We start from the raw sequence: 21932 nt of genomic DNA on the forward strand, positions 1-21932 counted from the left end.
CCTGGGTGTTCATATATCCAGGGGGCGGGACTTAATAGGGTGCAACTATGACCCTCTTTATCGTACATTTGAATTGGCAATTAAAGACTGGATGATGCAGGAGGTCTCCTGGGTCGGACGGGTGGCGGCGGCGAAGATGGTCCTCTTACCAAAGTTGATGTATCTGTTTCGTACCATCCCAAGGGCTTTCCCCAGGGATGTTTGTAACAGATTCAATCGTCTATTAACTAAATATATTTGGGGGGGCTCGAAGCCGAGAATAGCGAAATCAACACTGACTGCACCTAAATGTGCAGGGGGTGTCGCGTATCCAGATCTGGAGAGATACCATATAGCTTGTTTACTCACGCAGGCTAGAGATTGGTTCACTCAAAGCAATTTCAAGCCGTGGGTGTCCCTGGAGCGAGACGCGATATCCCCCTTCACATTATCGGATATGCTATGGCTGCCCTCCAACTCAGTCCCAACCAGAGTTGCTGAATGCCCCGCTGTACACGCTACCCTGATGGTATGGAAAGAAGTGATTAGATCTCTCCCTCCTAGTGCTATACCCTCCCCCCAGTTGTCCCTACTTGCTATAGCCCTTCTGATCCCAGATATGCAATTAAATCACTGGCGGGCCTTAGGTCTCACTACTCTAAAAGACGTCCTCCGGGACGGCGCCTTAGTCCCCTTCTCCCTACTGCAAGAACAGTTTCAGATCCCCAAACAGGACTTTCATAAATACCTACAATTGCGACATTGGCTTCAAAGCTGCTCCCCAAGTCGAGTCCCACTTACCGATCCCTCTAAACTACTGATGTCACTCCTTATACCCAGCGGCAATAGAGGAGGTATATCCCGATGGTACCAGCATCTAGTGACTGAGGCCCACCATGGGGTCTTCCCTGCACAGTCCAAGTGGGAAAAAGATCTCCCCGCGGTCTTCACTGAAGAGATCTGGAGAGATATTTTTAAATCCTGTTTTAGAATTTCAAAATGTGTAAATCATTGTGAGATGTATTACAAATTGGTTCATAGGGTATACTTAACGCCAGATCGTATGCACAAAATTTGGCCAGATGTCTCCGCTAGTTGCTGGAGAAATTGTGGGATGGTGGGAGATATTTTGCATATATTCTGGACGTGTCCGGTAATTCAGGTGTTCTGGAGGGTAGTGTTTCTATTCATTTCCCAAATATTGGGAGTGGTCCTCATGCCTGAACCCCTCGTGGCACTTTTCCATTATTATGGGAGGGAGATGTCAAGTGGAGATAGATACCTTTTAGGTCATATCCTTATAGCCTCCAAAGCCGCCATCGCCTCTAAATGGAAATCGGCGGTTGTTCCAATGATTTCTATGATAGAAAATAGAGTCCATCAACACTATGTGTTTGAAACAGCTCAGGGAAAATATTCCTCAGGTAATATCACTATTAGCAAGAAATGGATTAAATGGTCCCTATACAAGGAGGGTTCGAACCAGATGGGTGCCTCTTGGGCTTCAGTGGGTATTCCGGACCTATCCGTGCTCCACTCCCCGGCCCACTCTGGGCATTAATGAGACAAGTGAAGTAGACCCTGTGTTGTGGTTTCTTTTTTTTTTTTTCACTATACTATGATCCCATTGATGTATTATGATATCCCTGATATGTACTCTCCCCCCCAATGTCTTTATTAGTTCTGTTATGTGTATGTCTCTTTACCCCCATCCAGATTTTGGTTATCGATATATATGTACACGTATATGTAATCTGTGTGAAAACTCAATAAAAATTTAATATAAAAAAAAAAAGGCGAGGCTGAAGAACTTGGACTTTGAAGAAATGAGGACTGTGGTTTGTGATTGAAAGACAAGGCTGAAGAACTTGGACTTTGAAGAAATTAAGACATCTGAGGGAACCGCCGTTAGCACCTAGAGCTCCTCTACGACCTGGGACCCCGTGAGCGCTTCCACGAGTGGCAACGGACTTAAACAGCAGGACTGCAGCAGCGTTTAGGTAACCGATGGATGAGAGCAGCCAGGACCAGGGAATCAGAAGTAACCTGGGAGCACAGAGCTGGAGAACCTTTCACAAGGAGGTAACATGAAGCACTGGCACTCTCCCTCTGAGCCAGCCCCCTTTTGTAAGGGGAGAACATGCAGGATTGGCTGGACACAGATTGGGAACTTCATTGGTAATACTCTGGTCTCCAACATGGCTGCCCCCAGCACAGGAGACATACTTAGCTGTTAGCACACAGCTTTAGCCAGCTTCTGTCTCTGACACACTATACTGTGTCACCACTAGAGGACCTTACTGCAGCGATCCCCGCTGCAGCGCCCGGCTCTCCAGACACTCGGCCCTTGGCAGCCGCACATCCGTCCAGAAGGACCCGCCGCCAGCCGCCCCCTGCCGCCGCAGCTGCACCAGCCAGCGGGATGGTAACCCACGGGAGCACCCGCCGGAGGTAAGGCTCCGGAGCCTGACAACTGGCACCACAATAGGTTGGTTGATATGAAATGCTGACACAACCTTCGGAAGAAACTGCTGACGTGTCCAGAGCTCAGCTATATCTTCGTGGAAGATCAAGTAAGGGCTTTTACAGGATAAAGCCCCAAACTCGGACACGCGTCTAGCAGAAGCTAAGGCCAACAACGTGACCGCCTTCTATGTAAGAAATTTGACCTCAACCTCCTGTAGAGGCTCAAACCAATTTGACTGGAGGAACTACAACACCACGTTAAGGTCCCAAGGCGCCGTAGGTGGTACAAAGGGAGGTTGGATGTGCAGAACTCCCTTCAAAAAAGTCTGAACCTCAGAGAGGGCAGCCAATTGTTTCTGAAAGAAAATGGACAGGGCCAAAATCTGGACCTTCACAGATCCTAACCTCATTCCCATATCCACACCTGCTTGCAGGAAGAGAAAACGTCCGAGTTGAAACTCCACCGTAGGAAACTTCTTGGATTCACACCAAGAGACATATTTCTGACAAATACGATGGTAATGTTTAGACATTACCCCTTTCCTAGCCTGTATCAGGGTAGGAATGACCTTCTTCGGAATACGCTTCCGAGCAAGTATCAGGCCGTCAAATGTAGCTGCGGTAAGTCTTGATAGGCGAACGGCCCCCGTTGCAGCAGGTCCTCCCGAAGAGGAAGAGGCCTCGGGTCTTCTTGCAGTAGATTCAGAAGGTCCGCGTAGCAAGCCCTTCTTGGCCAGTCTGGGGCAATGAGGATCGCTTGAATCCTTGTTCTCTTTATGAGCTTAAGGATTCTTGGGATGAGTGGGAGTAGTGAAAACACGTGCACTGACTGGAACACCCACGGAGACACCAGGGCATCCGCTGCCACTGCCTGTGGGTCCCTCGATCTGAAACAATAACGCTGAAGCTTCTTGTTGAGACGAGAGGCCATCATGTATATTTGGGGTAATCCCCAAAGACGTGTTATTTCCTTGAACACCTCCGGATGGAGACCCCACTCCCCTGGATGTAGATCGTGTCTGCTGAGGAAGTCTGCCTCCCAGTTGTCTACTCCCAGAATGAAGATGGCTGACAGCGCCAACGCGTGCATCTCTGTCCAGAGGAGTATTCTTGTCACGTCTGACATTGCCGCTCTGCTCTTCGTTCCGCCTTGTCGGTTTATGTAAGCCACTGTTGTTACATTGTCCGACTGCACTTGAATGTCCTGATTTCTTAGAAGAGGGGCCAGCTGAAGAAGACCATTGTAGATGGCTCTTAGTTCCAGGATGTTGATGGGCAGGCCGGCTTCCAAGCTTGACCACCGTCCTTGGAAGGTTACTCATTGAGTGACTGCTCCCCAGCCCCGAAGGCTCACATCCGTGGTTAGAAGGACCCAGTCCTTAATCCCGAACCTGCGGCCCTACAGAAGGTGAGGCAATTGGAGCCACCAGAGGAGTGAAATCCTGGCCTTTGTCGACAGACGTATTATCTGGTGCATGTGTAGATGAGATCCTGACCACTTGTCCAGGAGATCCAGTTGGAAGGGTCGTGCATGAAACCTCCCGTACTGCAGAGCCTCGTAAGAGTCCACCATCTTCCCCAGAAGGCGAATGCACTGATGAACCAACACCCGGGTTGGCTTCAGGACATCATGGACCATTATTTGTATCACCAACGCTTTCTCCTCTGGAAGAAACACCCTCTGCACGTCTGTGTCAAGGATCATTCCCAGAAAAGAAAACCTCCTGGTCGGCTCCAAATGTGATTTTGGAAGATTCAGGATCCAACCGTGGTCCCTGATTAGATGGGTCGTGAGAACAATGGACCGTAATAGCTTCTCCTTGGACGATGCCTTCATCAGCAGATCATCCTGATACGGAATTATGTTTACCCCCTGTCTGCAGAGAACCATCATCTCCGCCATCACCTTGGTGAATACCCTCGGTGCTGTGGACAGGCCGAATGGCAGGGCCTGGAACTGAAAATGACTATCTAACAGTGCGAATCAGAGAAAGGCTTGATGTGGCGGCCAAATCGGAATGTGGAGGTACGCATACTTGATATCCAAGGATACCAGGAATTGCCCCTCCTCCAGACCTGAGATCACCGCCCTCAGAGACTCCATTTTGAACTTGAACTCCCTCAGAAAGGGGTTTAGTGATTTTAAGTTCAAAATGGGCCTGACTGAACCATCCGGCTTCGGTACCATGAAAAGGTTCGAATAGTAACCTTTGTTTTGCAAATGGGAGGGAACTGGTACAATGACCTGTGACTCCACCAACTTCTGGATGGCTTCCTGTCTGCCAGCAAAGCTGGCAAGCCTGATTTGCAGAATCGGTGAGGAGGGAGATATTGAAACTCCAGCCTGTACCCCTGGGACACAATATCATGCACCCAGGGATCCAGGCCGGACAACACCCAGACGTGGCTGAAATGCCCATAGAAACACATGGTACACCATTGGGGTACAGTGGCGGTGAAAACATATGGCCATTTGGGGGTGAAAATGACTTTTTGCCCATAGAAACACATGGTACACCATTGGGGTACAGTGGCGGGGAAAACACATGGCCAGTAGTGGGGTTCAATGACTTCAGGCCCACAGGAAAATAATACAATGTGAACAATAATTTTTTATACATTGGTGGTCAGTGTGAATACATTGGTGATCAGTGTGAATACATAGTCACGTATTCACATAGTCAGTGAGGTTGAAAAGAGGCAAAATGCCCATCGGGTTCAACCTGTATTCTGCATTAATCTGTTTATTTTATAATGTGCATGCTGAAGTAATGGTTTAGTACCGATTTACAGCAATGATTCCTACCACTCCCAGATAATTTTAATGTCAATATGCTAAATGCTGAAGCCCTTGATACATTTTCCTGTTAGAAATTTGTCCAATCCGTTTTTAAATGCATTTACAGAGTCTACCATTACTACTTCCTCCGGCAGTGACTTCCAAATCTTTATTCCCCATACAGAGAAGAACCCTTTCCTACGTTGCGTACGGAATTTTCTCTCTTCTAGCCTCAGTGAGTGCCCACGCGTCCTGTACAGAGTTTAATAAACAAATCCGTTGCTAGCTCCGTGTAATGCCCCTTTACATATTTGAAGATATTAATAATGTCTCCTCTTAGTCTCCTCTTTTCTAGTGAATACATATTTAATTTAGTAAGCCTCTCCTCATATTCCAGTGTCTCTAAACCTTTAATCAATTTAGTAGCTCGTCTTTTAACTCTTTCTAGTTCCGCGATATCCTTTTTGTAATATGGGGTCCAGAACTGAACGCAGTATTCCAGGTGTGGGCGTACCAATGATTTGTTCAACGGCAGGATTGCATCATCATCCTTGGTCTCAATGCCCCGTTTAATGCACGCAAGCACTTTACTTGCCTTTTTTGCTGCAGTTTGGCATTGTGTACTGTTACTAAGCCTGTTATCTATGAGCACCCCCAAATCTTTTTCCACCATAGTTACCCCTAGATTTTCTCCATCTAGAGTGTAGGATGCAAGTGTGTTTTTTGTCCCAAAATGCATAACTTTGCATTTTTCTATGTTGAACCTCATTTTCCATTTAGACGCCCAGAATTCCAGTTTAACTAAGTCACTCTGTAGAGACTCCACATCGGTTTCTGAGTTAATTACCTTACACAGTTTCGTGTCGTCTGCAAAGATTGACACTGTGCTTTCCAGGCCTATTCCTAGATCATTGATAAATATAATGAACAGCAGTGGGCCAAGAACAGACCCTTGTGGTATTCAACTGACTACTGGTGCCCAGCTGGAGAACATCCCATTTACCACTACTCGTTCCCTGTTATCCAACCAATTACCTATCCAAGTACAAATAGTATTTCCTAGGCCAAGTTCCCTTAATTTGTGGACCAGTATCCTATGTGGCACTGTATCGAAGGCTTTTGCAAAATCTAAGTAAACCACGTCCACTGCTTTTCCATGGTCAAGATTCTTGCTCACTTCCTCGTAGAAGCTAATTAAGTTGGTTTGACATGATCTGCTTCTTACAAACCCATGTTGACTTTTAGTAATAAACTTAGTTGCATGTAGGTGCTCCTCTATGCTATCCCTCAAAATGCCTTCTAATATTTTACCCACTATAGAGGTTAAACTAACTGGTCTATAGTTTCCAGGATTATTTTTAGTTCCCTTTTTAAATAAAGGCACTACCACAGCTATGCGCCAATCCTTTGGTACCATGCCTGATCTAATCGAACTACTGAAAATCAGGTATAGGGGTTTAGCTAGCTGTGTCCTAAACTCCATAATAACCCTCGGATGAAAACCGTCTGGGCCTGGTGATTTATTAATCTTTATTTTGCTTATTCTCTCCAGGACTACTTCCTCACTTAAACAGGTATCTAGCCAAGAGTCATTACATTCACTGTCATTAAGCAATACTGTCACCTGTGCATCCTCCCTGGTGAATACTGACAAAAAAAATTGTTCAATATGTCATCGTTTGGAAAGGATCCCAATTCATCCTCTAATGCAGTGGTTCTCAAACTCGGTCCTCAGGACCCCACACAGTGCATGTTTTGTAGGTAACCCAGCAGGTGCACAGGTGTATTAATTACTCACTGACACATTTTAAAAGCTCCACAGGTGGAGCTAATTATTTCACTTGTGATTCTGTGAGGAGACCTGCAAAACATGCACTGTGTGGGGTCCTGAGGACCGAGTTTGAGAACCTGTGCTCTAATGGGCCCACATTCTCCTTATTCAACCTTTTACTGTTTATATATTTATAAAACTTTTTAGGATTGGTTTTACTCTCAATAGCGATTTGCTTTTCGTTAGCTATTTTAGCTGCTCTTATTACTTTTTTGCATCTTTTATTGCATTCCTTGTAAAACCAGAATAACTCCTCCCCTCCATTAGATTTAAATGTTTTAAAAGCATGCCTCTTATTAGCCATTGCATCTTTGACCTCCTTATTAAGCCACATTGGTTTGTGCTTAATACTCCTGCGTTTATTGCTCATTGGAATGAATTTGTGAATATTGCTTTCAAGCAACCCTTATAAAGTGTCCCACATTTCCGAAGTGTCCTTGCCATGAAACAACTCATCCCAGTCAATGCCGTTTAGTGCCCGTTTCAGCATATTGAAGTTAGCTTTTCTAAAGTTTAATGTTTTGGTTGTTCCCTTATAGCTATTATTCTGGAAACTGATGTAAAAAGTGATCATATAATGATCGCTGTTTCCCAAGGTCTCCCCAACTTTAATGTTTGATATAATGTCCACGTTATTGGTAATAACTAGGTTCAGAATAGTTTTACCTCTAGTTGGGTCCTCGACTAACTGAGTCAGGAATTGATCCTTCAATGTATTTAAAAACCTGCTGCTCCTAGTTTTTAAACACGAATCGTTCCTCCAATTTATATCAGGATAGTTAAAGTCTCCTAACACTAGGATGTCCCCCATTCCTGCTGCTTTTTCTATTTGTTGTAGGAGTTGTTCCTCCGCATGTATGCTGATATCCGGTTGCTTGTAACACGTGCCAATGACTAGTTTCTTTGCCTCAGTGCCCTCACTTGTGATCTCAACCCATAGCGACTCCACGTTATCTCCAATCCCCTTGCAGATAGTATCTATTACGCATGGTTTAAGAGATGGTTTAACGAAGAGACATATCCCTCCTCCCATTTTGGTAGCCCTATCCCTCCTAAAAAGAGAATAACCCTCCAAAAACGCAACCCAGTCGTGAGAGCTGTCCCACCATGTTTCCGTAATACCTATAATATCGTATTGGAATTTTGATGCAAGACATTCCAATTCTCCCATTTTACCTGATAGGCTTCTTACATTCGCAAGCATACATTTTAGCATAGTGTTTCCCTTGACGGTTTGTTTTAATGGTATCTTATCTGTATTTACAAGTGTCTTTCTGGAATTACTCTTACCTATTGTTAATCTCCTCCCCCCATTACCACCCCCATCATATTTAATACCTCCTTCCTCACTACTAGCATTATTTGACGTAATAAGTCTTTCTATGTCCTGCCCCCTGATGTTACTATCTTCCCTTATGCTTTGGACATCCTTTTCTATATTCTGTATTGTTGTGGAATACTCATCCATAGGTAATAATTTTGGAATATCTCGGACAATACCAGTGTCCGTAAATCCGGTGTCAATACCCATGCAGATACCCTTTCCTGCTGATCTTTCGCTCCCCCCTTCTCCTCCCCCAAATTGTTCCTTACCCCGATCTTTACTGTTCTCCCTCTTTGTCCCGTAGACACTAGCTAAACCCTCCCCCCAGGCTCCTAGTTTAAAAGCTCCTCCAACCTTCCAACCATCCTACCCCCGAGCACCGCAGCCCCCTCCTCATTCAGGTGCAATCCATCACGACAAAAAAGATGGGGCCTGACTGAGAAGTCCGCCCAGTGTTCCAAGAACACAAACTACTCCTTCCTACACCAGTCTCTAAGCCACACATTTACCTCCCTAGTCTCCCCCTGTCTCCCTGGGCTAGCGCGTGGCACTGGTAATATTTCTGAGAATATTACCTTAGATGTCCTTGCCTTTATTTTCTTGCCTAATTCCCTATAGTCTTTCTTAAGGACATCCCACCTACCACTAACTTTGTTATTGGTGCCAACATGCACCAAGACCGCTGGGTCTTTACCAGCCCCTCCCAACAATCTATCTACCCGGTCCACGATGTGCCGTACTCGAGCACCCGGGAGACAACAGACTGTACGGCGATCACGGTCCCGGTAACAGATTGTCCTATCTGTCCTCCTGATGATAGAATCCCCTACCACCACAATCTGTCTAGGTACCTTACTATCTTTTTTCCCATCTGTACCGGAGGGACCGCTCCTCTGGTTGCTAGAGGGAACAGTCTCCTCCGGTTCCGTCATTTCCTCAATGTCATCCCCAGAATCTTCGGCCAATCGGGCAAATTTGTTGGGGTTTGGCAGATCGGAAATGTCCTGTCTCCCCCTCCCCCTTTTTTTCTTCCTTCTAACCGTGACCCAGCTGGCTACCTGATCCTCCTCATCTACCAGTGATCCCCCCTGCAACTCCTCCACCGTTCTATCTAAACTTTGCTCGAGATTGTGAATGTCTCTCAGTCGCTTAACGGTCTGCTCTAGATCAGTTACCTGGGCTTCCAGGGCAACCGTTCGCTCACATTTCGCACAGATGTACCCGCACTCGGACAGTTGAGCCAGGTGCGCATACATCATGCACGACACGCACTGAGATCTCCAATCTTGGCCCCACCCATTTTTAATATGTGCTAACTCCCTGTTACCTTAAAAAGAAACAAACACAGGGACAATCTATATAAAATACAATAAATGCGGGACGAAAGACAATAAATAAGCAGGTAAATAAGGGACAATGAAGGATAAATTAAGTAGAATAAATTAAGTACAAATACAAAGTACCACTGAACAGTAAGTGACAGATAAAAAGAGAGGGGAAATCTATATGTATAGGACAATATATAAGGTACGAGGGGTCAATAAATAAATAAATAAAGAACTGATACGTATAGAAATGTAATAATACAAATTTTACAGTAAAGGATAAAGTTGATACTTATCTGCTCCCTTGATACTTATCTGCTCCCTTCTTCTTATATGCTCTCAGGTGCAGCGTCTCAGGCTCAGGCTCCTGGCACTGCTCCCTGCTCGGATCTCCCCCCTGGCGCGGTTCCTTGGCTCAATGTGCGGCCCTTCCCTCACCGCACTGCCCTCCGCCCGCACTCGGCTCGGCACTGCCGCTCCGTACCGTCCCTTCCTGCTTGTGCGCGCGCTTCCGCGCACCCGCACTCGCTCGTCACTTCCGGTTCCAGCTTCTCAGCGTCTACAGCGTCTCCTCATCGTGTCACAGCCTCTCCTCAGCGACTCTGTTTCTGCTACACAAGAACAACTCATCAATGTGATCAGTGTGATTACATTGGTAGTCAGTGTGATTACATTGGTAGTCAGTGTGAATACATTGGTGGTCAGTAGAAAAACCTACTTGGGCGAATAAAAGTTCAGATTTGGAAGGAAAAAATCTGCTGGGCTATTCTCCTGCTGCGTTGTGTGCTGCTGATGCTGCTGGTGCCGCTGATGGGAGTGTCCAGGGAATGCCACTCAAACTTCCTACGATAGATCGCATGCGATATATCGCGAGCACAAAAAGCACACTTTTTTCCATACGATTCCATTTGATTACGACATATCACAAGTGCAGCACTTGCAACCTGGAGGATCCGATCCGACGCTCACAGGGCCGCGCATCGCATCGGATCATATACACACCAAAAATCCACGATAGTTCGGCCCGAATGACCGAACTGAGCTGAAATTGGACAAAATCATTCTAGTATATGGGGCCCTTTAGTTCCAGAATGTTTATTGGAAGACTGGATTTCAGACTTGACCACCTTCCTTGGAAGGTTTCCCCTTGAGTGACTGCGCCCCATCCACGGAGACTTGCATCCGTGGTTAGAAGGATCCAGTCCTGAATCCCGAACCTGCGGCCCTCCAGAAGGTGAGGTATTTGCAGCCACCAGAGGAGAGAAATCCTTGCTTTCGGCGACAGACGTATCCTCAGGTGCATATGTAGATGAGAACCCGATCTCTTGTCTAGGAGATCCAGTTGGAAGGATCGAGCATGAAACCTTCCGTGTTGTAGAGCCTCGTAGGAGGCAACCATCTTCCCCAGAAGGCGAATGCACTGATGAACCGAAACCCGGGCTGGCTTCAGGACATCCCGGACCATTGTTTGTATCACCAATGCTTTCTCCTCCGGTAGAAATACCCTCTGCACTTCTGTGTCGAGGATCATCCCCAGGAAATACAATCTCCTTGTCGGTTCCAAATGTGACTTTGGAAAGTTCAGGATCCAACCATGTTCCCTGAGCAGACGAGTCGTGAGAGCAATGGACTGCAACAACGTCTCCCTGGTCGATGCCTTTATCAGCAGATCGTCCAGATATGGAATTATGTTCACTCCCTGTCTGCGGAGGAGAACCATCATCTCTACCATCACCTTGGTGAATACCCTCGATGCCGTGGAGAGACCAGATGGTAGTGCCTGAAACTGATAGTGACTGTCTAACAGTGCAAATCTGAGATAAGCCTGGTGCGGCGGCCAAATCGGAATGTGGAGATACGCATCCTTGATATCCAGGGATACCAGAAACTCTCCCCCCTCCAGACCTGAGATCACCGCCCTCAGAGACTCCATTTTGAACTTGAACTCCCTCAGATAAGGGTTTAACGATTTCAAGTTCAAAATAGTTCTGACCGAACCATCCGGTTTCGGTACCACGAAAAGGTTTGAATAGTAACCTATGTGTTGCATATGAGGTGGAACTGGAACAATGACCTCTGACTTTTCCAATTTATGGATGGCTTCCTGTAGGATAGCCCTGTCTGTCAGTAGAGCTGGCAAGCCTGATTTGAAGAACCGGTGAGGCGGGAGATCTTGAAATTCCAGTCTGTACCCCTGGGACACAATATCCTGTACCCAGGGATCCAGGCCGGACGACACCCAGATGTGGCTGAAACGTCTGAGCCTCGCACCCACCAGTCCATCCTCCAGGCTGTGCGGTCCACCATCATGATGAGGCTTTTGGAGGGACCAGAAGCAGGCTTCTGGTCCTGGGAGCCTGCAGGTGCAAGCTTCTTGGATTTTGCACGCCCACCTCTAAAGAAGGTGGTAGGAGGTGTGGACTTTTTTGTCTTAGCAGTCCGAAAGGACTGCAATACAGATGAAGAAAAGGGTTTCTTCGTAGAAGGCGTAGCTGAGGGAAGAAAAATAGGACTTTAATTACCTACCAGTAAATCCTTTTCTCGTAGTCCGTAGAGGATGCTGGGCGCCCGCCCAGTGCTTCATGATCCTGCAGTGGTTACTTAGTTCAGTACTGCTTAGTTCTTGGTTAAGTACTGTTTTGTTACTTGGTAAGTAATATTGTGCAGCCGTTGCTGTTTCAAGCTAGTTCGCTTGGTTTGCCTTGTGTGTGAGCTGGTGTGAATCTCGCCACTATCTGTGTAAAATCCTTCTCTCGAAGTTGTCCATCTCCTCAGGCACAGTTTCTATACTGAGTCTGGTAGGAGGGGCATAGAAGGAGGAGCCAGCCCACACTCTCAAACTCTTAAAGTGTCAGTGGCTCCTAGTGGACCCGTCATTACCCCATGGTACTAATGTGGACCCCAGCATCCTCTACGGACTACGAGAAAAGGATTTACCGCTAGGTCATTAAAATCCTATTTTCTCATACGTCCTAGAGGATGCTGGGGTCCACATTAGTACCATGGGGATGTACCATAGCTCCCAGAATGGGAGGGAGAGCGTGGAGGCTTCTGCAGAACTGATTGACCAAACTTCAGGTCCTCAGCGGCCAAAGTATCAAACTTGTAGAACTTTGCAAACGTGTTCGACCCCGACCAAGTAGCGGCTCGGCAAAGCTGTAAAGCCGAGACACCCCGGGCAGCCGCCCAGGAAGAACCCATCTTACGAGTAGAGTGGGCCTTACCAGACGTAAGACACGGCCAGTGGCTCACCCAGGGGGGGTTTCCGAGCACCCGGAAACCCCCCTCCACCAAATACTTTTTTTTTTTTTTTTTTGCCTGCATGAGTATTATTAATGGCTGTCTAGTGTCCTCTGCAGCCTGCTGTCTTCCTGGTGGCACTTGTAAGTGCTTAATAAAAGTTTACTTTATTTTAATTATAGTACATACAGTATATATCCATGTGCATACATTTATATATACACATGTATATACATACATATAAACACACACACACACACACACACACACACACACATATGATATATATACAAGTGTATCTATACGTGTACTGTATGTATATATATATATATATATATATATATATATGCATGGTTAATATGCTATGTATATGTGTGTGTATATATATATATATATTGTGACAAGAACACTGGGATAGTGTTTGAGGGCAGGTATGTTTGTCCCAGGTTCTTGTCTTACATGTATTAGAAAAATGAAAACTTCTAGGAATATGTTTTGTTTTGTTAGAACCTTTTCAGTTTGTTGGAAAAGCTGGGTAAGGGCTCTGAAAGAGAGATGGGGCAAGTTCCAGACATTGGGACCAGTTCGGGTCTTTGGCCTCACAGAAGGCTAATCAAGCTTTCAGCTGTGTAAGAGTGTTATAGAGCTGCTGGCCTGATTAGGGTGTGCAGACTGCCTGGGAAGACTGCAGGATCTCTGTGAGAGAAACACGCTCCTGATACAAGTAAGCTATACAGTGCTTACTGGAGAACTCTGGGTTTTTTGTTTAGTGATAGTTAGGAACATCTTGTGTTTAGTTAGTGCCGGACAGGCAAGGTATTTTCTTTTGGTGTTTGTTTTATTTTCTGTATAATAAAACTGGCTGGGGCCAGTTGTACCAGAACCTGGACTTGTGTTGTTCCTCAGCTGCTGCGTGCTGCCATATACCCCAAGAAACGGCACCTTGCACCCTTACAGTGTTACAACTTGGTGGAGAATGCGAGCATGCCGTTCTGCGCATAAGTGAAAGCAGCAGCTTTGTGAGGCCTGCAGAAAACGGTGGTTTATGCAGATACAGCCCAGTGTGAAGTTACTGAGACTCGCCCTGAGGATTTGATATATGTCCTGGGTGAAAGCAGCTACAAAGCCAACTGAAAAATCTGTCGACATGGAGGAACTGCTTAAAGCCTTGCTGCAAGCTACAGCGGCTCAGCAGGAGGCCAACAGACAGCAGCAGGTGGCAATGGAGGAAAATAGGAGACAACAGCAGGCAGCTGTTGACGAACTTTACAGGCAACAGCGTCAGGATAGAGAGGCCTTAACAAAAGTGGTGCAGAGCCTTGCAGCCCGGATTGGAGATGTGGCCGTCAGTGCTCCGACCAGCTCTAGTTCTATATGGGCCAGTCACTTCCTGCAGAAAATGACAGAGGCTGATGATGTGGAGGCCTACCTGACCACGTTTGAAAGGACTGCCGAGCGTGAGAACTGGCCGAAAGCACAGTGGGCCAGCCTGCTGGCACCTTTTCTGTCAGGTGAGCCCCAAAAAGCGTACTTTGATTTAAGCCCTGCTGAGGCTCGGGACTATGATAAACTAAAGACTGAGATCCTGACCCGCCTGGGAGTCACGCTGTCAGTACGAGCACAACGGGTGCACTGTTGGGTGTACGCCATGGAGAAGCCGCCTCGCTCCCAGATGCACGACCTTATTCAGCTAACAAAAAAATGGTTACAGCCAGAGACATTAACTGGTCCCCAGATGGTTGAAAGAGTCGTCATGGACCGCTACTTGAGATCTTTGCCCATGGTCCTGCGCAAGTGGGTGAGCCATGGAGACCCGGGTACTGCTGACAAATTAGTGGACATGGTAGAGAGGTATTTGGCAGCAGAGGAACTACTGATGACCACCCAGCAACCCATAGATCCTCGACAGCGCCCTTCAGTAAAGACTGGTAAGACTGTTCCGTGCGAAAATGTTGCTGGGCGGTTAAGAGAACGCAAGGCTGGAGAGACTATAAACACTGGCCCTGGAGATAGGCCAATGGGGCTAGAACAGTCTATGCTGCCCAAACGGGTTGATAATCGTGTGGTTAAATGTTTTAGGTGTGGTATGCCAGGTCATGTTATTGCCAATTGCCCAGTCACGCAAGAACCCATGCAATGTGATGCTGCCTTTGAATGTCGCAGAATGTCTTTCTTTGCTAGGTTAGCCTGTACTGTGGTACCTTCACCTGAGCTGGAAAAACAAATGTGTGATGTGTTCTTAGAGGGTAACCGGGTAGAGGCCTTGCTAGATTCAGGAAGTTTAGTTACCCTCGTGAAAGCGGGGTTAGTGAACCCCTTAAAGGTCCAGCAAATACCTATTGGGGTAACTTGCATACATGGGGATACCCAACATTATGTCACTGCTGAAGTGAATATAGAAACTTGTTGTGGGTCAGCAATTGTTAAAGTAGGACTGGTCCCCACCTTGGTGCATGAGGCCATAATAGGGAGGGATTTTCCTCATTTTTTTGAAACTGTGGGAATGACGTTTATCAACAGATGTGAGAAGTAAAGAGCCAGTTGATAATACCGGTGATTTCATGGATGTACGTGTGTCTTCGGAACTTTCTGACCCTTTGCCTTTTGCTAGTTTGGTTTGGGAAGGGACAGATGGGGAATCCAGTGAAGACCCTCTTGCTGGGAACAGAGACATAGTAGTTAGAACTGGAAGCATGCCTGACCTGGAGGTAAAGAAGGATCTGTTTGCGTCTGAACAGTTAAAGGATCCTACCTTAATAAAGGCTAGAGAGAATGTTAAGGTTGTTAATGGAGGACCTGTGGTACCAGGTGACAGGGTTACGTATCCCCACATGGCCATCTGTAATGAGCTCTTGTACCACATTGTCAAAAGGGGTGAGGATGTGGTGGAACAGCTGGTAGTTCCACAGCCTTATCGGAGAACGGTACTAGATTTAGCTCATAGTCACGTTACCGCAGGACATTTAGGGGCAGAAAAAAACACTGAAAGAGTTTTACAAAGGTTCTTTTGGCCAGGGGTTTATAAAGAAGTGTCTGAATATTGTTCTTCCTGTCCTGAATGCCAGTATCATGCCCCTAGACCACATTTCAGGAGCCCACTAGTTCCCATGCCTATTATAGAGGTCCCGTTTGACAGAATAGCCATGGATCTCGTGGGGCCCTTGTTAAAGTCTGCTCGGGGCCATCAGTATATCCTGGTAATTATGGACTATGCCACTCGATATCCTGAGGCTGTCCCTTTACGCACTATCACAACCAAGGCGATAGCTAGGGAGCTGGTGCAGGTTTTTAGCAGAGTGGGAATACCAAAATAAATTTTGACTGACCAAGGTACTCCATTAATGTCAAGGATCATGAAAGAATTGTGCAAATTATTTAAGGTCACTCACCTCAGGACGTCCATCTACCATCCCCAAACTGACAGGTTGGTGGAAAGGTTTAATAAAACATTAAAAAGTATGTTAAAAAAGGTTGTTGAGAGAGATGGGAAAAACTGGGATTGTTTGTTGCCCTACTTGTTAATGGCCGTCAGAGAAGTTCCTCAGTCCTCTACGGGGTTTTCTCCATTTGATTTGTTGTATGGTAGACACCCCAGAGGGTTGTTGGACATTGCCAAAGAGACGTGGGAAGGACAGCCCACTCCTTATAGAAGCGTTATTGAACATGTAACACAAATGCAGGATAGGATTGCAGCCGTGGTACCTATTGTCAGAGAGCACATGGAACAGGCCCAAAGTGCTCAACAGAGGGTATATAACCGGAGTGCCAAGATACGGGAATTTGCTCCTGGAGATAGAGTTCTTGTTTTGGTACCCACTGTGGAAAGCAAATTCCTAGCTAAATGGCAGGGTCAATTTGAGATTAGGGAAAAGGTGAATGAGGTTAATTACAAAGTGTACCAGCCAGGAAAGAGAAAACCCGAACAAATCTACCATGTTAACTTAATCAAACCCTGGAAAGATAGGTTGTCTCTGTCAGCGGAGCTTTGCCCTTCGGTGTCTTCACCTCGGTTGCTTCCCGCAGTAAAGGTGTCAGAGACATTATCAGCTGATCAGAACAATCAGGTTAAAGAATTTCTCATCCAAAATAGGGAGATATTTTCAGAGCTCCCTGGCCGAACGACCATAGTAAAACATGACATTGTCACAGAACCAGGGGTCAGGGTTCATTTAAAGCCATATAGGATTCCTGAAGCTCAGCGAGAAGCTGTTTCTAAAGAAGTTAAAACCATGTTAGAACTTGGAGTCATAGAGGAATCTAACAGTGAGTGGTCCAGTCCCATAGTTCTCATCCCGAAGCCCGACGGTAGCATACGCTTCTGTAATGACTTTCGTAAGTTAAATGAGGTGTCCAAGTTTGACGCGTACCCCATGCCCCGTGTGGATGAGCTTATAGAAAGGCTGGGAACAGCCAGGTTTCTCACCACATTGGACCTGACCAAAGGTTACTGGCAAATACCTTTGTCTGATAGCGCAAAAGAAAAAACAGCCTTTTCGGTTCCGGAGGGGCTGTACCGTATAAGATGTTACCCTTTGGGTTGCATGAGGCTCCAGCAACCTTTCAACGGGCGATGGATAAAATTTTGAGGCCCCATAGAAAATATGCAGCTGCCTATTTGGATGATGTGGTAATTCACAGTACAGACTGGGGGTCCCATTTGGTTAAAGTACAAGCAGTACTGGACTCAATCAGAGAGGCAGGGTTAACTGCTAACCCAAAGAAGTGCTGCCTCACAATGGAGGAGGTCAAATACTTGGGCTTCACCATAGGCAGAGGTCTAATTAGGCCCAAATTGAATAAAATTGATGCTATTCAAAACTGTCCTCGTCCAGTGAATAAAAAACAGGTAAGGGCTTTTTTGGGAATAACTGGGTACTATAGACGGTTTATTCCCAATTGTCACGATCCGGGTATCTGGACGCCATTTCTTACCCATCAGATGCCTCCTAAGGCTGGCTCAGCGCTCCAGGACCGGATTCCATCTGTTATCCTGATGTGTACATTCCTGTGTCCTCTCCTGTCACTCTGGGACGCTGTCACAGTAAACGCCATATTACACCTGGCATGGCGTCTCCCGCGGCCTCCGCCGCCGTCCCTGAACTTCTGCATGCAGAGTGTCGGAGTGGCGATTACGTCAGCCGCGGCCTCCGCTGTGTCCGCGTGGTTGGATGTGCATCTGTCAGCCTGGCGCCTCCTGTCTCCGGTGGCCGGCGCCGCCATTACTGTTTTCATTACCACATGGATTACAAACCAAACTTCCCTCCAAGTGTCTGCATGGGCGCAGCCATCTTGGATTCTGTCAGCTGATCATTTCCACCAATCTGTTCTCAGTATTGATAATCTGCATAATTGCCTAGCCAATCCCTTCCTTGCTGCAGGTATAAATACACTGTGCCTGAGCAAGGAAGGCGTCAGTGCTTTGGTTGTCAAACCTAGTTCCTGTTTGTCTCTCTCCTGTGATTGTCTTCCAGGTTCCAGCTCCTGTCTCAAGACTTCCACCATAGAGACCCGCACCAGCATTCCACCTGCGGTGTAGCCTGACTCTCCAATCCATTGTGGATTCATCTGTTTCCAGCTACAACATTACCTGCTTCCAGCTCAGCTTCCAGCAGAGTACAGCTTCCCTTAAAGGGCCGGTGTCCTTTCTACACTTTACCACTCTCCACCGGTATTATTATTTCTCCGCTCTCAAGTTCTACATTTCAGTTCATATTTCATCGCTCCCAAGTTCATTTATTATTTAACTGGTTCCAGCCAGTATCCACTCCGTGCTAACAACAGTCTGGTTCCAGCCAGTATCCACAGCAGCTGTTTTATCTTCAGCAACCCAGCTTTTCCTGGAACACCAGCTGGCACAATCCTGGGTTATCTCCATTGCTACAGTCGGGCCTGGTAAGGACTTTCCATCTAGAAGATCATAAGAACTATCTCACACTACCAGTGCCCTGTGGCTCCTGCCATCCTGTAGTACCCAGGAACTGTATTTATTCTTTGCTGACTTTTACGTTTTCTTTTACTGCTGCTGTGTTGCGGAGTTGTCATAATAAACATCATTGACTTTTATCCAAGTTGTCGTGGTCACGCCTTCGGGCAGTTATTATTTATGTTACTTACATGTCCAGGGGTCTGATACAACCTCCCAGGTTCCGGTACATCTCAGCCCCTACAACTGAGGCTGCCTCCCGTCAGCTCAGGCCCTCAGTTGTGACAGTAAGCACTGACCTAATGAATCCAGCCGGAGACCAGGATCAAGCGGCCAGGCCGATGCAAGAACTGGCAGCCCGACTAGAACATCAGGAGGCTGCACAGGGCCACATCATCCGCTGTCTCCAGGATCTCTCTACTCGGCTGGATGGGATTCAGACAACTCTCCGTGGATCAGGCGCGTCTGGTGCGTCAACCACAGTGACTCCAGCTATAACCCCACCCACCTTACCCATTTCTGCTCCACGTCTTCATCTTCCAACGCCAGCAAAATTTGACGGCTCTCCAAGATTCTGCAGGGGATTTCTCAACCAGTGTGAGATTCAGTTTGAGCTACAACCTGGCAATTTTCCCAGTGACCGTACAAAAATTGCCTACATTATTTCTCTTCTCAGTGGCTCAGCCCTTGATTGGGCATCACCGTTATGGGAGAGGTCCGACACCCTGCTATCTTCCTACACTGCCTTCGTGTCAACATTCAGGCGCATCTTCGACGAGCCAGGCCGGGTAACCTCAGCTTCATCCGAGATTCTCCGTTTACGCCACGGGTCACGTACTGTAGGACAATATCTGATACAGTTCCAGATCCTGGCGTCCGAACTGGCATGGAACGACGAGGCCCTGTATGCTGCATTCTGGCATGGCTTATCTGAGCGTATTAAAGATGAGTTAGCTACCAGAGACTTACCTTCTAAGTTAGATGAGCTAATCTCACTCTGCACGAAAGTTGATTTACGTTTCAGAGAGAGAGCAACTGAGCGTGGAAGATCATCTGCTCCAAAATCTTCTGCTCCTCGTCAACTGTCACCATCTAAAGATGAGCCCATGCAACTTGGCTGTTCCCGTTTAACTCCTGCTGAGCGCCGAAGACGTCTCTCCGAGTTTCTCTGTCTCTATTGTGCAGCTCCGTCTCACACCATTAATGCCTGTCCCAAACGTCCGGGAAACTCCAAATCCTAGCTCGCCAAGGAGAGGGCCGGCTAGGAGTAATGATCTCCTCTCCATCTTCTCAAGATTGTAATCTCCCAGTCTCGCTTCAAGTTGCTCAACGTTATCGGAACGTCATTGCCCTCCTTGATTCCGGAGCAGCTGGGAACTTTATTACCGAAGCCTATGTTAAACGGTGGTCCCTACCCACCGAGAGACTTCCTTCGTCCATTTCTTTAACTGCCGTGGATGGCATCAAAATTTTTGATGCAGTTATTTCTTTAAGGACTCTACCAGTTCGTCTGAGAGTGGGAGTTCTTCATTCCGAACTTATTTCTTTTTTAGTGATTCCAAGAGCCACACATCCTGTGGTCCTGGGCCTTCCATGGCTCCGTCTTCACAATCCTACAATTGATTGGACGACTACGCAAATCCTGGCATGGGGTTCCTCCTGTGCTGAGACATGTTTGTTTAAAGTATTGCCTGTCTGTTCTTCCTCCCCCAGGTCGTCTGATGTTCCACCTCCTCCATATCAAGATTTCACGGATGTGTTCAGTAAAGCTTCTGCTGATATCCTTCCTCCTCATAGAGAATGGGACTGTCCGATTGATCTCGTTCCAGGGAAGGTTCCACCTCGAGGCCGAACTTATCCGTTGTCTCTGCCTGAGACGCATTCTATGGAGGAATATATTAAAGAGAACCTAGCAAAGGGGTTCATTCGACCTTCTTCTTCTCCAGCCGGCGCAGGCTTCTTTTTTGTAAAAAAGAAAGATGGTGGTCTGCGGCCGTGCATCGACTACAGAGGTTTGAACGACATTACCATCAAGAACCGTTATCCTTTACCCCTGATTACTGAGCTCTTTGACAGAGTTAGCGGAGCTACCATCTTTACAAAGCTGGACTTGCGAGGTGCATACAATCTCATCCGGATCCGTGAGGGTGACGAGTGGAAGACCGCATTTAACACCCGTGACGGACATTATGAGTACCTCGTCATGCCCTTCGGATTGAGCAATGCTCCAGCTGTCTTCCAGCATTTCGTCAATGAGATCTTCAGAGACATTCTATACCGTCATGTCGTGGTCTATCTAGATGATATCCTCATTTTTGCCAACAATTTAGAGGAACATCGTTTTTGGGTAAAGGAGGTTCTGTCCCGTCTCCGTGTCAATCATCTCTATTGCAAATTAGAGAAATGCGTCTTTGAAGTCAAGTCCATTCCGTTTCTAGGGTACATTGTGTCCGGTTCCGGACTAGAGATGGATCCTGAGAAACTACAAGCAATTCAGAATTGGCCGGTACCCTTAACCCTCAAAGGGGTCCAGAGGTTCTTAGGGTTCGCCAATTATTACCGAAAGTTTATACGAGACTTTTCCACCATTGTGGCGCCTATTACTGCTTTCACCAAGAAGGGTGCTAACCCGTCCAAGTGGTCTGAAGAAGCCATGCAAGCTTTTCATCTTTTAAAACAGAGGTTCATCTCTGCGCCTGTCCTGAAACAGCCTGACATCGACTCTCCTTTCATCCTAGAGGTGGATGCCTCCTCCGTTGGAGTAGGAGCGGTGTTATCTCAGAGGGCTAAAGATGGCCATTTACATCCTTGCAGTTTCTTCTCACGGAAGTTCTCCCCAGCGGAGCGCAACTATGCCATTGGCGACCAGGAGTTGCTAGCCATCAAGCTCGCTCTAGAGGAGTGGAGATATCTGTTGGAAGGAGCTTCTCATTCAATCACCATCCTTACAGACCACAAGAACCTTCTATATTTGAAAGGCGCACAATGTCTCAACCCTCGTCAGGCCAGATGGGCACTTTTCTTTTCCAGGTTCGACTTTAAACTCCAGTTCTGTCCGGGCTCTC

The sequence above is a fragment of the Pseudophryne corroboree genome, chromosome 11 (genome assembly GCF_028390025.1).
Source record: "Pseudophryne corroboree isolate aPseCor3 chromosome 11, aPseCor3.hap2, whole genome shotgun sequence".
NCBI lineage: Eukaryota > Metazoa > Chordata > Amphibia > Anura > Myobatrachidae > Pseudophryne > Pseudophryne corroboree.